At 43.3% G+C, this 17,068-nt stretch overlaps 1 protein-coding gene across 2 annotated transcripts in view; it reads right to left on the bottom strand.

Moving 5' to 3' along the window:
• Nucleotides 1–16,500, bottom strand: part of LOC142141215 (retinol dehydrogenase 16-like) — a 38,313-nt gene extending 21,813 nt beyond the window's left edge. The window contains exon 1 of one of the 2 annotated variants that reach the window (XM_075199442.1): nt 16,289–16,500. The gene's annotated coding sequence lies outside the window, so the exon portion shown is untranslated. Of the gene's footprint in view, nt 1–293; nt 382–16,288 lie in introns of those variants that run through there. The other variant, XM_075199440.1, reaches the window with a different exon arrangement.
• Nucleotides 16,501–17,068: the final 568 nt, after the last annotated feature.

Raw genomic sequence — 17,068 nt, 5'->3', positions numbered from 1 at the left:
GAGAAAAAAAATATTTTGTCCACTACCTCTTCACCAGGTGAAACAGCTCAGAAAAATCAGATGTGTTGTAACTGCTAAATCCTACACTGCTGATCACCCCTCGTATACGTCTCTTCCTCTCCCTCTATATATTGTACAGTCACTGAAAATGTTCTACAACCTCACAAAACAGAAACTGAGTTTTATAAGAATGTAACTATTTTTAGTTTAGTATTAAACCAAACAGTCTACCTGTGGTACTGAGATTACAGTTAACAAGGTAGTTGCTGAGTACAAGGTAGTTCTTACTGTACCTCTTAATAGACAGCCTCAGGAAGGAGTAGATGTGAAGTTAAAATACATGCAGCACGCAGGAAATCTAACACACACACAAAGTACAAATGTCATTGGCTGTGTTTGGGTGAAATGGACTTTATGACCATTATCAGATCCCCCACTCCCTTCCCCTGTGTAGAATGTAAAGATAAGAATCAGTAGCAGCCTGACCTGTGCATGAGAGAATGGAACATAGTTTAATGTTCATTGATTTCTAGTAACCTTTGTAATGAGGGAAAGGCCAGGAGACAGTCAAAACAAATAGGAAATGAACTGGTCAGTGCTTCACAAGGAAACAAAAATCGGGTTAGAAAAAAAGATAAAAATATCCAAAAATAATGATAGTTCAAAGATCTCTGATTTTCCTGTTAAAACAGATAAATTGTAGATAAATTATAGCACAATGCATATACTGGGTTACCTTTAATATTATAATAACAGACTATAGAGGGTGCTGTTTTGTTATGAAGAAATTGCTCATTGTTTGTTATTGTAGAGTGGTGATGGGCACTAGTACGGGCCATCAGATGCAGTCTTCCTGACAAAGTATTTTCCCTTATTTGGTTCTTTTTTTAAGCATATTTTATTACGGAGATTTTTCAATTTTCAAAACAGTGTAAAGGTTAAGTTACATTGATCAAACAACAAGTACCATGCAAATGAAAAGAACAATGTGAACTTTGTCAATTAAAGCAAAAACATAGAAAGGGAAAGAAAAGAGAGAAAGCAGGGAACAGGGGGAAGGGAAGGAAAGAGGGAGAGGAAAGGAGGAAATGTTAGTGTGGTAAGAGGGGGAAGGAAAAGGGGCACCTGACCTGGCATCTTGATGTATTACGTGTATCTACCATATGTTGCACATCTTCTAACTCTAGGTGGGCATCAGTGGAGGAAGCCGGCTCTCCACTTGTACTGTTTTACATGCTGTTTACCATCTGCCTTAGGGTAAGAGTCCAACGTGGACGTGATGTGCTGAGATTTGTTGCAGAAGATTTTATGCATTTTTTAATGTTTTTTGTATACCCGCTTTTATCGTGAGAAGCTGGATGTTTGGAAATAAATCATTCTTCTATTTAAAAAAAGATAATGCACTGTGGGTGCTTGTTTTTTATTCATATGGATCCTTGCTAACCAGTGAAATGCACCAGGGCTGCCAAGAGGAATTCAGGGCCCCGGTACAACAACATCATGGGACCCCCTTGTAGTTGAGCATGGAGAAAGTGGGAGTGTTCATGTGATTGGGAGTGTGGCTATGCATCATTGGGGCGTGGCTAGCAGATGAAAAGCGCTAGGCCACCCTCCTACAGAAAAAAACCTGCATTGATGTGTACACCACCGGCGCATGGCAAGCGTGACATATGTCCCAGCACTCTTGACTTTCAGGACATCTAGCACCATAGTGTAGTATATAAAGAATGCAGCGTCTACATAAAGAGTTCACAGTCTTGGCCTGCCCCTTACATTGGGCAGAACAGTCACTAAAGATTGTCCCACTAGAATCACAACATTTCACAGACTGTTCTGCTCTCTCCTTGTCACTTTCACCTCCTGTAGCTGCTGGTTTCTTTAGTTGCAGCTTCCCTGGATCCTGGAATGTTGGGGGCCCTATTTGGAAAAAAAAGGGTACATTTAAAAAATTCCAACCAGCCCCGGCGTTAAATCAATAGCACCCACGAGTAATAATTAGGCCTTCCTCCAGCCCCAACATTACAATAATAGTATTCCCATTTAATAAAGAAACCTATTTCCCTCCATGCAAATAGCCCCAGCAATAAATGATTAGCATTTACATTTTAAATATACCTATTTCCCACAACAATCACTGTCATTAAAAAATTCATAGTCACATTAAATAAAGAGACTTCATTCTCCCCAAACTCACCCCCACATTCAATAGCCCCCAAACCACCCCATCTAAAATGAATAGTACCCACTATTAAATTGCCCCACCATCACCCCACAAACAAAATAGCACCTATTAATTAGACACCACCTACTTCACACACACTACATTGCTACAAGCCCCCTGTGCTTTTGTAAGGATCCTCGAGGAGATGTGCCTCACATGGCGACTAACTCCTAGTACCTAAAGACTTACCACGTCTCGCGTGGATGACTGGAACCTACCTCGGTCCCAGATCGGGAAGTTCTCTGTACGCTCACGAACAACACCTAAGAGGAGAAACAGAGTTAAACCGAACCTACCAGGTAAGGGCTGTCCGAGAACATGGCAATGAATAAGGACACTCTCAGTCCAAGCTCATTTATCGCCTCCTCACTTTGCTCTTGCCAAGGCACAGGGGACTACAGGCACTTGAGACCAGGAACAGTCCTGCCTCAAGTACCTCGCACACCTCCCGGTGAGGGCCTAACCGAAAGGGGAATCGAGCGTGATACTCACTGGGACACTCCCGCTTCCGGTCCTGCTCTCCTGCACCTCCACGACACCTGCGGATGACAAGGAACACACAGCCTCCCTCTGCGTTAACGGTGAGACTAAAGGTGTGCACCCACAAATGCTAAACTGACTACAACAGCGACTCAACCCTAACAACGCTCTAATGGTCGGCAAAGCAACCAAGTCAAACAACTATGACTAACTAGGTGTGGTGCACTAACAGAACTACTCACTAAGCACTACGGGGAACACCAGCCGGTGTTCACGGACTATACCGGAGGGCGGTTCCTAGCCCCCTCACCCAGGTCTAACCAAGGAGACTGTCTCCTTACTATGGGGTCACCCACGGACCCTAAGGACCGGCTGCACCAGGCCCGACTGAGGCTCGCTGGAACAGCAAACTAACCCGCGGGGCGACTGCCGCACGGAACAGCCGATCGAAACTGAACCGCCCGACTGCCTGTACTCTGGTATCGAAACGTATCCTTACACCCGGAACCACAGGATGACCTGCACGGAACCGGCCTTGGGGACCCTCAACCAGAACCACGGGCCGCCCCTGGAACTGCCTCAAGGTGTGCTGCACTGCCACCGACTCACTCAGTCACCCCCTCTGGGAACCAGCGTGACCCCAGGGATCTAAGGGACGGGAAAACTATGCGTGTTCTTCCCTGACTATGTGTAAGCTGGTAACTACACTTGTCCCCACAGCACGGGTTAGCACAGGAAAACACAGGAAACAAGAGCCTACCTTTAATGGGGGCCTGACGTCTTGCCCCTGGACACAATTGTGTAGCACACCCCAAAATACAGTAATGCAGCCAATACTCGCAGCACAGACAGAATACAGTAATACAGTACTTTGTACGCTACTCACCAGAGCACACAGCTGCTATCCAACCAGCCGATTGCTACAGCACCCAGAGGTGCCTCCGCTCTACTGTACCTCCTAACTCCGTGTGCTCACCTCACACAGGACCGCACCTACACTCACAAGGTTCTCACGCCTCTATCACACCACCAGGGCCTTATGCCCTACACACCATGGGCCTCTGCCCAGCTGTACACAGAGCCTTGTGCTCTGTTTTCGGGCCTTAGCCCCCTCTCTAACTCAGGGCTCTGAGCCCACTAACTAGGGCCTTGTGCCCTGCTACCTAGGGGCACTAGCCCCTGCCTACTCAGGCCTTGAGGCCTCTCTATCTAACTAAGGGCCTTGTGCCCATCAGTCTATGGGCTTTCAGCCCCCTAACTGGGCCCTGTGGCCTCTCCTATGGCCTCTAGGCCACTACCTAACTAAGGGTACACCTGGGGCCTCTGAGCCCCCCCTATCTATCAAACGGGGCCTTATGCCCTTTAAACACTTTATGGGCCACTTGCCCAACACCTAATAGGGGCCTATCGCCCAACTTCTGGGCCTTGTGCCCCTAATACAATGCCCCCACGGGCCTTGTGCTCGACCGTGGCCACAGTCCTAGTGCCCGACTTTAGCAGGGTGCTGCAGGCGTGGGCCCGGGAGAGATGTTGCCCGGCAAGGGCCTTACCTGCTGCTGTCTTCGGGGAGCTTCTCCTGGACTCCTTCCCCTTCTGCCGCTGCTTCCACGCTCTGCCGCCGGCTTCTGGTCTTGATCATGCCGGTCTTCAGGCAGCAGAAGCGCTCTTAGCCCTGACAAGGGCTCTCTGCCGCCACTACTGGTCTCCGCTGCTTTCTGTTCTTCCTGTCTTGATCTCGCAGCTCTCCGCAACACGTCCTTCCTCTTGTCTCTCTGGCGACGGACTAAAGATTGCGGCACGCGCGACTTAAATAGTCAGCGACGCGCTGACGTCATCACGTAGCATCGACGCGACACTAAGCGATGACGTGGCGGGTCCTGATTGGCCTGCCGCCACTGTGGGGTTTCTAATGGCCGGGAGGTGAGCCCTGATTGGCTCACTGTCCCGGCGGAACCAGGTAAGCCCCTCACACTTTCACACACACACACACACACTACCACAAGCCCCCTGTGCCATACACACACACTACCATAAGCCCCCTGTGTCACACACACACACTACCATAAGCCCCCTGTGTCACACACACACACTACCACAAGCCCCCTGTGTCACACACACACACTACCACAAGCTCCCTGTGCCATCACACACACTACCACAAGCTCCCTGTGCCATCACACACACTACCACAAGCCCCCTGTGCCATCACACACACATTATTGTGCCCATTCATCATCACCACGCTCTGCCTCCTTCTGATAACACTGTGCCCCTTCAACATCACACTGCGACCCTTCATCACCACCACACTATGCCCTCTTATGATCACATTGAGCCCTCCCTGCTGCTCCCCCCCCTTCACCTGGCCCCCCTTCATCATTCTGTTCCATGTTTTCCCCCCTCCCCTTCATCACTCTGTGCCATGCTGCCCCCCCCTCCCCTTCATCACACTGTGCCATGCTGCCCCCCTCTCCCCTTCATTACTCTGTGCCATGCTGCTCCCCCTCTTCTTCATCACACTGTGCCATGCTGCTTCCCTCCCTTTCCTTCATCACTGTGCCATGCTGCTTCCCCCCTTTCCTCAATCACTGTGCCATACTGCTCCCCCCCCTCCTTCATCACTGTGACATGCTGCCCCCCCCCTCTCCTTCATCACTCGGTGCCTTTCTGTTTTCCTCCCTTTGCCTCCATTCCTTTACTTACCTTTGTATTGGCTTCTTTCATTTCATCTCTTCTCTTCTGTCTGGGTCCTCTCTGCGCTGCTCCTCACTGAATGTCGGACATGACGTGACGACGTCACGCCCGACATTTAGTGTGAACAGAGCAGAGAGGAAGGAAGAGGGACGCCGGCGACGCTATCACGTGTGTATGTGTTTTGTTTTTTGTTTTATTTAAATAGCCTGCTCCCCCCACCAAAAAAGGGGGCGGAGCCACCCCATCCCACACACACACCCGGGAAAAAATAATTTAAAAAATGAGAAAAAATATAAAACATTTAGGTTTAAACAAACAAAAGAAGAAAACAAAAGGTCGACAGTGAGGGCCCGTCCCCCCTCTCGACGGCCCAGTATATAACATCACGTGAATCCAACAGAAAGAAATAGTGACTCTCTGTCATCTATTGTTGTTATCATCTGTATATGTCGATCTATTTTTTTGGCGATTGGATTGTCCTATTCAGTGATTTGAAGCAATTGAATAAGATGTTTCTCTAATAGACTATAGAGACTATATATGTATCATGAGATGTTTGATGTTTAACTACACGTGTTTATATTTTTTACACTAGCGCGTGCCTATATTTATGTTGATTTGCAAGAAGCATTCAATTGTTTACATGAGCACAAAGCTGCTGCCTCGAGGTAGATTATTATTATACAATATTAATAAAATTATAGTCAGTGTGGGCTTAATTTGGGCCCTGAAAAAAGTGCAGAGCTATTGGTAGGAGTCACATTTTATATGAATCACCGACACCAAGCACCTCACAAGGCTGAAAAGAGAGAATAAAAAATTATACTTTTGAGTGTCCAATTTTCCTGTGCAGCACAAGAAGGATAGTGCACATGGTAATGCAAATTGTTATCCAGTCAAAGCAAAAGTGTTTTGTCAGATGCTCACAGAAATAGCTTACAAATAACAGTTCCCTTGCCACCTTTTAAAAAGGATAAGTGTCTCTGATGCCAAAACACAGGAACCCTAGCATACATGCCGAAAAGCAGGCTACCTGTACTCTTCACTCTAGTAGTTCCAGCTTCACTTAGAACTAGAGATGGTCACTGACCCCCGTGTTTTGGTTTTGTATTCGATTTTGGATCTGGATTACCTTCGTGTTTTGGTTTTGGTTTTGCAAAACCGCCCTTGCGTGTTTTGGTTTTGGTTTTGTTTGGTTTTGTTTTGCTATTTTTTAAAAAAAATAAAAAAAATTTGGTCTAAAATAACCTAATTTAGTGCTCCACCAGTTTCTTAGATAAGTGAGGTAATTCTAAAGCTAATAAAATATTAAAAAACAGTTTAATCCCTGGTAGGCCGTCCTTAATGCAAACACTTGTCTGCAAATTATACAGTCAAACCTGGTTGTCTACCTCCTCCATCTTTGATTATTGGCAATGTAGCCATCATCTTTGGGTGTATATTACACCCTACACTTGTAGTTGAATATTAAAAAAGCAGCCTGCACAGACTGTGGAGCTAGAAAGTAAAATTAACTGTACCACAGTACTTTGGTGGCTATCTATGCCTCCCCCCCGCCCTCCACTTGTAGTTGAATATAAAAAAAGCAGCCTGCACAGACTGTGGAGCTAGAAAGTAAAATTAAATGGACCACAGTACTTTGGTGGCTATCTATGCCCCCCCCCTGCCCTCCACTTGTAGTTGAATATAAAAAAAGCAGCCTGCACAGACTGTGGAGCTAGAAAGTAAAATTAAATGGACCACGGTACTTTGGTGGCTATCTAAGCCCCCCCCCTGCCCTCCACTTTTAGTTGAATATAAAAAAAGCAGCCTGCATAGACTGTAGAACTAGAGATTCGAATATACAAAAAAATGGACAAAGGCAGTTTGGTATCTGTCTGCATCAGACCCCCCCCATCCCCATCCACGTGTAGTAAAATAGAAAAAAAAGCAGCCTGCATAGACTGTAGAACTAGAAATTTGAATATACAAAGAAATGGACAAAGGCAGTTTGGTATATGTCTGCATCAGATCCCCTCTCCACTAGGAATAAAATAGAAAACTATTCAGCCGTTATATAATCTAGAATATAAATAGAAATTGAGAAAGGCAATTTGGTATCTGTCTGCATCATAATCATCAACATCCTCATTAGCGCCCTCGTCACCTCCATAAATCTCCCCCTCATCCTCTTCTATTTCCAAAGTGGCATCCTCAATTTGTGTATCACCGGCTACACTCGGGCTGTTCAGGTACACATCAGCAGAACTGCTGAAAGGGCCCTTCTTTATGGGTATACTAACAGAATGCTCACGATTAGACATACCACTGTTGGATGGACTCTCCACAGAGATCGGTGTCATTTCTGATTCAGAGCAAACATTATCCTCTAATGCCTTACTGTTTTCTTGCAGCTCGGCTTTGATGCGTAACAGTAGTTGTGCACCACTTGTAGGCTCGGGAACATTTTTGGATCTGCCACTAATAGCCAAAGGTGAAGGCCTCATTCTCTCTTTGCCACTGCGTGTGTAGAATGGCATGTTGGCAATTTTTTTTTTATTGGCACTTAACTTTTGCTCAGTAACACTTCTTTTTCGCTTCAACACAGTAAAAAAAATATTTGATTTTGTTTTTTGGACTGATTTTGAAACACTCTGTAGTTTGACATCGCCTTGCCCAGATGACGTATTGGGAACACTAACATCAGGACTGGTGACAGAACCTGGTTGCTCATTCTGATCATATGTGGACTGCTTTGAATCCATTCTGATGGCAAAGCACTTGTAGTGGTAAAAATTATTTGGTAAGATACTGCTGAAAAATATGACTTTTGACAGCCAGAAATATTTATGCACAATTATGGGGGACACCCCAAACGCACTGAGGAGTGCTAAAAATTATTTGGTAGACACTGCTGACAGATATGACTTTTGACAACCAGAAATATTTATGCACAATTATGGGGGACACCCCAAAAGTACTGAGGAGTGCTAAAAATTATTTGGTAGATACTGCTGACAGATATGACTTTTGACAGCCAGAAATATTTATGCACAATTATGGGGGACACCACAAAAGCACTGGGGAGTGCCAAATATTAAAAAATAATAATAAACCTCTATCCTCCTCTCTTCTCTAGCGATTTTTGTTAAAGCAATTGCAAGAAGAATACAGTAGCGGGGAGAACATAAAAGGTGCCACACAATAACAGGGGAGGAGAGAGGAAAGGTGCCAGACAATAACAGGCAGGGGGTGAGGGGGGGGGGTGGAGAGAGAAGTGTGCCATAATTTCAACTGGGGGCACTATTGTTGCATAATATCAACTAGGGGCACTATTGTGGCATAATATGATTTTGGGGCACGACTGTGTGGTAAAATATGATTTTGGGGCACTACTGTGTGGTAAAATATGATTTTGGGGCACTACTGTGTGGTAAAATATGATTTTGGGGCACTACTGTGTGGCAAAATATGATTTTGGGGCACTACTGTGTGGCAAAATATGATTTTGGGGCACTACTGTGTGGCAAAATATGATTTTAGGGCACTACTGTGTGGCATAATATGACTTTGGGGCACTACTGTGTGGCATAATATCAATTGGGGACATGTACTCAGGCATGAGGGAATGAGGAGAATGTTAATATAATGTGGGAGGTAGGCTATTAATTTAATGGTGAAGTTTAGGTGGGGGCTAATTATTTAATTAGTGCTATTTTATTTGTGGGGTGATGTGGGTTAATTTTATATTAGGGCCTAGCAATTTAAGATAGGGTAATTAGACCTTTAATTTAATGATGGGGTGGTTTGGGGGCTATTAATTGAAAGTGGGGCTGTTTCTGAAAAAAAAATGTGAATATGAATTATTTAATGGCAGTGATGGTTGCGGGAATTAGGTATATTTATTAAACGTAAATGCTATTTCATTTATTGCTGGGGTTGTTTGGAGGGAGGGAAATAGGTTTATTTATCAGCAGCAGCAGCAGCTATTTATATGAAATGTGAATACTAGTATTTTAATGTTGGGGCTGGAGGGAGGCCTAATTATAAAACATGGGTTGTATTGATTAAACACCAGGGCTGGTTGGAGTTTTCTAAATTGCATGTACCCATTTTTTTTCCAAATAGGGCCTCCAGCATTCCAGTATCCAGACAAGCAGCAACTGAACTAAAGTCACCAGGAGCCAGAGGTGGTGAAACTAACAAGGCAGGTAGGAGAGAGCAGGACAGTCTGCCAACTGTCCTGAATCTGGTGGGGAAGTCCCGAATTTTGGTGACTGTCTCGTTTAGTGAGTTTTGGGCCGACTACAAGGACAGTTGGGAGGTATGTCCCGCATCCAGGGCCTGATCAACCACTAGGCTGACCAGGCTGCAGCCTGGGGCGCTGGGTCCCGGGGGGCGCTGGCCTGTGGGTATTTTTTTTAAAAAAAAAAAAAATTTTTTTTTTTTTTTTATCATTCATTTTTTTTTTCGGGGTGGGGGAGGGGGGGGGGTCGCCGCGGGGGGGGTGGAGGGCTCGACAATCAAAAGCAATGGTGGTCAGTGGTTAGCAACACACAGCCAATCGCCAGGCTGCCTGTTGCTGTGCAGCAGACAGGAAGCAGGACGTCTTCACTTCCTATCTGCTGATCTGAGGAGAGGAGCGATGCTGGCACAACTACAGGTAATTGAAGGGGGGAACTGCCCTGCATATCTATAGGGAGGGGGGGGGGACTGCCCTGCATATCTATAGGGAGGGGGGGGAACTGCCCTGCATATCTATAGGGAGGGGGGAACTGCCCTGCATATCTATAGGGAGGGGGGGAACTGCCCTGCATATCTATAGGGAGGGGGGGAACTGCCCTGCATATCTATAGGGAGGGGGGGAACTGCCCTGCATATCTATAGGGAGGGGGGGGGGAACTGCCCTGCATATCTATAGGAAGGGGGGATACTGCCCTGCATATCTATAGGGAGGGGGGGAACTGCCCTGCATATCTATAGGGAGGGGTAACTGCCCTGCATATCTATAGGAAGGGGGGGAACTACCCTGCATATCTATAGGGAGGGGGGGAACTACCCTGCTTATCTATAGGGAGGGGGCGGGACTACCCTGCATATCTATAGGGAGGGAGAGGGGGGAATGTCATGCATATGTATAGGGAGGGAGAGGGGGACTGTCATACAAATCTATAGGGTGGGAGGGGGGGGCTGCCATGAAAATCTATAGGGAGGGAGAGAGGTTGATATGTATGAAGGAGGGCAGAGGAGGGGGGCTGATATATGTGACTGTGGGAGTTTTGATGTGACGGGGGGGGATAGCTAGCTAGCAGAGTGAAGGTAAGGAAAATAGCTGCAAGGGGGATGGATGCAGGATGGGAGGTAAAGAAAATGGCTGCAGCAGAGGTTAAGGAAAATGGCTGTGGGGGGGGGGGTTGTGGTTAAGGAAAATGGCTGCAGGGGGTATTTAAAAAATACAGCAGCTTTGGGGGGCAGAATCTCATGATTGTGTGGTGGTCACATGGGTGGTCTCAGCAATCACTAGAATACTAAATATTAGTGAGATGGGGCTGGTAGAGGTTTGTATTTGATTGACAACAAATATTCAGATATTGCTTATATATGCCTGTCCAATGGGGTACTTTTAGCTGGCCATAATGGAGTGTTTTGTTTTAACTAAAGGGCCTAATCATTCAGGGTTTGCATTATAATACATTTTTGCATTTTCAAAACAGGACGCCAACTTTCCAGAAGCCAGCGAGAGGATAACAAAGTTGCAAGAGAGAAGAGCAAGAACAGGTAAGAGACAATGGCACAATCTGTCTAAATTTGAATGCTGGAGAATACACCTGAACATTCATATTCAGGAGTGTTCCTATACACCTATATATTCGGAGGAGGGGGGGGGAGGGGGGGGGGGCGCTGCGGCCGTATTAGCCTAGGGCGGCCAGAACCCTTAATCAGGCCCTGCCCGCATCACACTGTACTGCTTGTGAAGGCACAGCTGTGTGCAACTAACAGTATTGCACACAGTATTGCCTGTGTATTTGTCTAACATTTGTCTAAAATGATAGCCATGTTACATAATAGGGGCTCCCTGTCTTAAATACCCCAGGCCCCCCCCAAGCGTTAATCTAGCTCTGGTTAGCAGGAGGGAGCGGATAGCCGCTCCAAGTCTCTGGATAGGACACAGCCTGCAGAGCAAGCCGAGGAGCTCTAAGTATCACATAATTTGGTAATCTTGTGAGACTAAGAGCTTCCCTGCTCACTCTACAGGAAGTTCCCACCCTGATGGATGTCAGCAGCACCAGAAGCATAGATAAGTACAGTGGGCTGGGGTTGTCCTAATGTGCCTCGGGGGTGGCGTGATAAATGTAATGTTTTATTTTAATGAATGTATCATTGTCCCATGTTGGCCACACCCACAACACAATGTGGTCACGCCTTTTCGGTGCCGCCGCGAAGGCCCACCTTGGTTTCTTTCCTGCTGGAACTGAGGTGGGCCTGTGGACTATAAATGCCAGGGCTGATTTTTAGTCCCAGTCCGGCCCTGGCTCTCAGATATATTCTGTGTGAAATGTTGTGCTCCAATATAATGGACTTCAGTTGGTGAGTGTTTTGAGCGAATGTTTTAATTAAACTTGACCAAAATGCTGGATATTAAAACCGTCTCCATTATTTATAACACTAGTGTTACATCTCTCAGAATTACTCATATAAATTAATGATTTTAATTTGGAATGTTTAGATACACCCATGTGACACCAAAAATATTCACCATCATTAGCGAAGATTTTCCTTTAATTATGGACAGTAATTATGGTCAGTACATTCATCATCATCATCAATTATTTATATAGCGCCACTGATTCCGCAGTGCTGTACAGAGAACTCATTCACATCAGTCCCTGCCCCATTGGAGCTTACAGTCTAAATTCCCTAACATACACACAGACAGACTAGGGTCAATTTTGATAGCAGTCAATTAACCTACCAGTATGTTTTTGGAGTGTGGGAGGAAACCGGAGCACCCGGAGGAAACCCACGCAAACTCGGGGAGAACATACACATTCCTCACAGATAAGACCATGGTCGGGAATTGAACTCATGACCCCAGTGCTGTAAGGCAGAAGTGCTAACCACTACACCATCAGCTGTTTATTCTGAAAGCTAATGGCTAATGATTAATACAGCATTACATTAAGAAATGTTATATGTCTTAGTGTATATATTCTAGCACAAAACTTTTCACTTTGATTTGGGTGTAGCTAATGTTCAGCTGAGTAAGCATGACAAAGCTGCATGTACAGAAATTCTATTGAATGGCTGAACACATTTGTAAGTGGACAGATGGTTCATAGTGATGTACAGCATACAAGTTTCCTTAATAGATTTGTGGAAGCACAACTATGTGAAAGAAAAAGTTTAATTTGTTTTATAAATATACTGACTATATATGCCCAATTCGTTTTTTTATAGGAAGTAATGTGCATGTTATGCCCTTTTAGGAGGGCGATTTGGCAATCTGCATAAGGTTCAATATTATTGGAATTGCGCAAATACAGAACTACTAGTTTTAGAGAAGGAACAAGGGGCTAATCACTACCAGACCACCAGGTCAATCTAAAATTATACTTTACACTCTGGGGCCCATTCAATTGACAGTATAGCACAGCGTTAAACGATTGTTAACACTATTTTGTATCATTTTGGAGCATGATGATGTTCCTCGCAATTCAATTGCAAATCTAACATTCCGTTTTTTTTTCTGAAAGTAGCATATCGCTGCGGGCTTGAGCCCCATGTTAAGGTATAGGCTAAAGCTAAAGGGGGCTATTCAATTGTATTTTAACCCAGCATTGTAAACTGTCAAATAGACAGTTTTATCTCCCACCTCTCTTGGCCGGGCAATAAATTGTAAACCCCCAAAAAGTAATGAAATAAGTATGTATTAAAAATCTGAAAATGTATTGTGTTTTTTTAATAAAATTACAAAGAACTGAAAAGAATCATTTTAAAGCATGCAAATATTTTTTCAAAAGATTACAAATCCACCCTATTATGAATATATGTTTGTAGTAATGTGTTTTGAGGTACCGTATATACTCGAGTATAAGTCGACCCGAATATAAGCCGAGGCACCTAATTTTACCACAAAAAACTGGGAAAACTTATTGACTCGAGTATAAGCCTAGGGTGGGAAATGCAGCAGCTACTGGTATGTTTTTGGTTTTTTTTAAAAGCTCACTTCTGTTTAATTACTGTAATTGCAGTCAGAGTTTTAAACAATCAGGATAATCACAGTCTTAACAAATGATTTCATAACTCAAACATTTCTATAGAGATTCTATGCACATGGAAACACAAAACAAAAGACAAGATCATTTGGAAATCACCTGGCAACTCCAACTAGGAACATTCATAAATGATTATAAAATCATCGGGTACAACCTTACATAAATAAATGAAAGATAATTTAAGCAATACCCTGGGGTGCTCTTTTGTAATGTAAATTGATGCATCTGCAGATCATTGAGTTTGTGAATTAACCCAAAAAATGAAGCTAGCTCCTTTTAGCTCTCTATTTTATATATAATTAACTAGATCCCCTCAAGTTCCATTCTAGGAGACTGATTTACCATAATTATAATTGTTTTTAATCTATGAAATTGGTAGTATTTTGAGTGATGTTTTTTTTTTATTAAGTAATTCTTTGAAAGAAGGAGAGAGAGAGAGAGAGAGAAAAAAAAATAAAATAAAAATATATCAGCCTTTAACTTACCCCCGCAGTGGAACGCATGCTCGTTCCACACACAGGAAGTTCGGCTCTTGAGTTCCAGTTGAATGCGGAAGTTAACAGCTGAGGGACCGGACACCAGGTTAGTTCACCCGTGTATAAGCCGAGAGGGCTTTTTCTGCATACAAAAATATGCTGAAAAACTCGGCTTATACACGAGTATATACGGTACTTTGGTATGAATATAACTGGAAATTACTGTAGTGTAATTACAATATAATAAAAAATGGTTAGTGTAATGTAATGCAATTGAAATTTTCACTGCCAAAAATTGCTAAATAATCATATATCCGATGGAGTCACAAGGAAATCACCAGAAAGCCCGGAGATGACAGTTTGATGTTGCTGGAGATTTTTGTTATAGCATTAATATGGCAGCATTAAGCCCTCCCCCTTCCTCCCATAACATTCGCATTCACCTATGATTCACACGTGGGGGAGGCATTTATAGTTTTGGAATTGAATTGCACTATTTAGAACGTGAAAGCAGCCGCGGCTTCAGAGTGAATGCAGAGCGTTTTTTTTTTACTTTAATCGCAGCGTTAAAATAATATTACCGGATCAATTGAATAGGCCCCTCTGTGTCAATCCAAAACTGCCACCACCAAGATTTGATTTCAAATCTAGCACTTCATGGGAGTCTTTGGGCAGTTCCTTAACTCAAAATATCATTAAAATTGATATCCCACTACAATTAAACTTTAAATCAACGAGGGTATTGTACTCAGCAATCTCCTGTATTTCAGTAACATTTTTATAGCCAAGATGTTTAACACATTAAATTTGTTAAGAACACAAAGGCAGAAAATTATCAAATGGAATGTAATCTTGCAAAATAGCCACAATACTCAAGATATGCAAAATAAGATAACAAAATGACACACATTAATATAAAATGATGCAAATCATTGTCTTACAAATAAAAAAGGAGAAATACCAAAACAGAAAAAAACGTATGCAATTTTCTATCTGTTGTGGGAGGACGCAGAAACAATCAATCCTCCAACACAAATTGGCCTCCAGAAATGACCATTTCTGATAACATACATTGGCCATTTAAACATCCTCCTTTAGCCCCAGCTCTCATCCCTTGTGAGGACACTTAGAAAGGCAATGTACATACTAATAGGGGGGAAATTCACATATGGGTGTGATTCACAATCTATTCAGGAATAGCAAGAAATTCTTATACAGGCCATAAGTTTCCTCTCGAACATAACAGAATCATATAAAATAAATCAACAAACAGAGCATAAATGTACACAAATGCATACCAAACATGAATATGACATTAATTGTTTGAGATGATATTTATTTTCTATTCTTTGGTATTAAGCGGATGTCTTCGCTCAACACATTTTATGCATCTAATTTGTCTGATTATACACCCCTGCAGAGACCATCACAGATATGAATTATGGAGAATAATGCTTTAATGTATTCCATCTCCCATAAGAATATAGAAATGCTCACAGATGATCACACTTTAGTTATTTGTAATTACAGTATTGTGCTTTTAAAGTCACTATTTGTTCCAGACTTATAGCCTTTACTTTAACATGCTATTTATTAAGCTGTCATCATGCTAGAAACACATGTAACATGGCTCTAGCATGATCATGCATAGCAGGTAGCACATACTTGCCTACTTTGTGACGGTCATGTGATAGGGGTAGGGGGGTCGTGGTGAAGTCTTTACATGACTATAGCCACAAACCCAATATAAAATGCCTGAATTCACGACAATAAATAGCGGGGGGGGGGCTTAATAACACAATTAAGCCCCGCCCCCGATATTCAATGGCGTGAATTTCTAAATTTTTTAGAATCTGAGAGGGTTGGGTACTCTTCCGGGAGTCCAGGAGGACTCGGCGAAAATCGTGAGCCTCCCGGAAATTCCGGGAAAGTAGGCAAGTATGAGGTAACAGTCAATACGTAAAAGATAGCAAAGTTTTGGGTGCCTAAACAGAAGTTAAACAGGTAAAGATGTGACAATAATCAACCAACATTTGAACATTTCTGAATTCTTATGCAACACACTCTGTATCTCTGTAACACACTCACAACCTTATCAATTAATCATTTATTTAATTTCTGTAAAATGTAAAACCATCTGTTTGTGTATTCATATATCTGACCTTTATCACAAACTATATATTTGACCCACTCTGCAGCAGAGCTTACACTCTGACAGTCAGTGACATCCAGGATTACTGTCTTCACTCTGCTGGGTGTCTCATTCCTCAGTTCCTCAGCCCCTCTTTCAGTCAGACAAGCAGCCAAAACTCTAGTTCCATGTTTATGTAGATTCCTCAACAGCTCGTTTCCAAATCCAGAATCACATCTGGTGATGAAGACATATATATCCGACAGATTCTCCAGTATTTGACTGTTTGTACCTTCTGTACAGCAGGATCAAGCCCAACACCACCAGCAGAGGGAGCCACATGACAAAAGCAGCAGTAGTTTGTCACTGCAATAGACATACACAGATAGTTCAGTATTTACTGTTGTATACCTGTATTTCTTTTTACTTCTAACAAAATACTCAGTCTCAGCCTCTAAACCTGTTACCTATAACTTACCTATTGAAAACGGAATCTTTATAGATATATATTTATAATTTAAATTTCTATTTAACATATAAGTATTAATATATATCTATAATGATATATATTATATGTCTTTCCTATATACCTGCAAATATATTATATCAGACTTGCAATTGGTCAGCTCATAAAACTAAATGGTCAAAAATTACTTTTAGTCCAATCATATATTTTATAAACACATTTACATACTTGCCAACACACCCGGATCTCCCGGACTCCCGGGAGAGCAGGCAAATATCCCGCAAACGGCCTCTTGCTGTCAAAATGGCGCAATTCACGCCATTTTGGCCCCGCCCCCGGTGACAA

Source organism: Mixophyes fleayi, chromosome 2 (genome assembly GCF_038048845.1).
Source record: "Mixophyes fleayi isolate aMixFle1 chromosome 2, aMixFle1.hap1, whole genome shotgun sequence".
NCBI lineage: Eukaryota > Metazoa > Chordata > Amphibia > Anura > Limnodynastidae > Mixophyes > Mixophyes fleayi.
The sequence above is the reverse complement of the archived record's forward strand: the minus strand, read 5'-3'. Positions and strand labels throughout refer to the sequence as shown.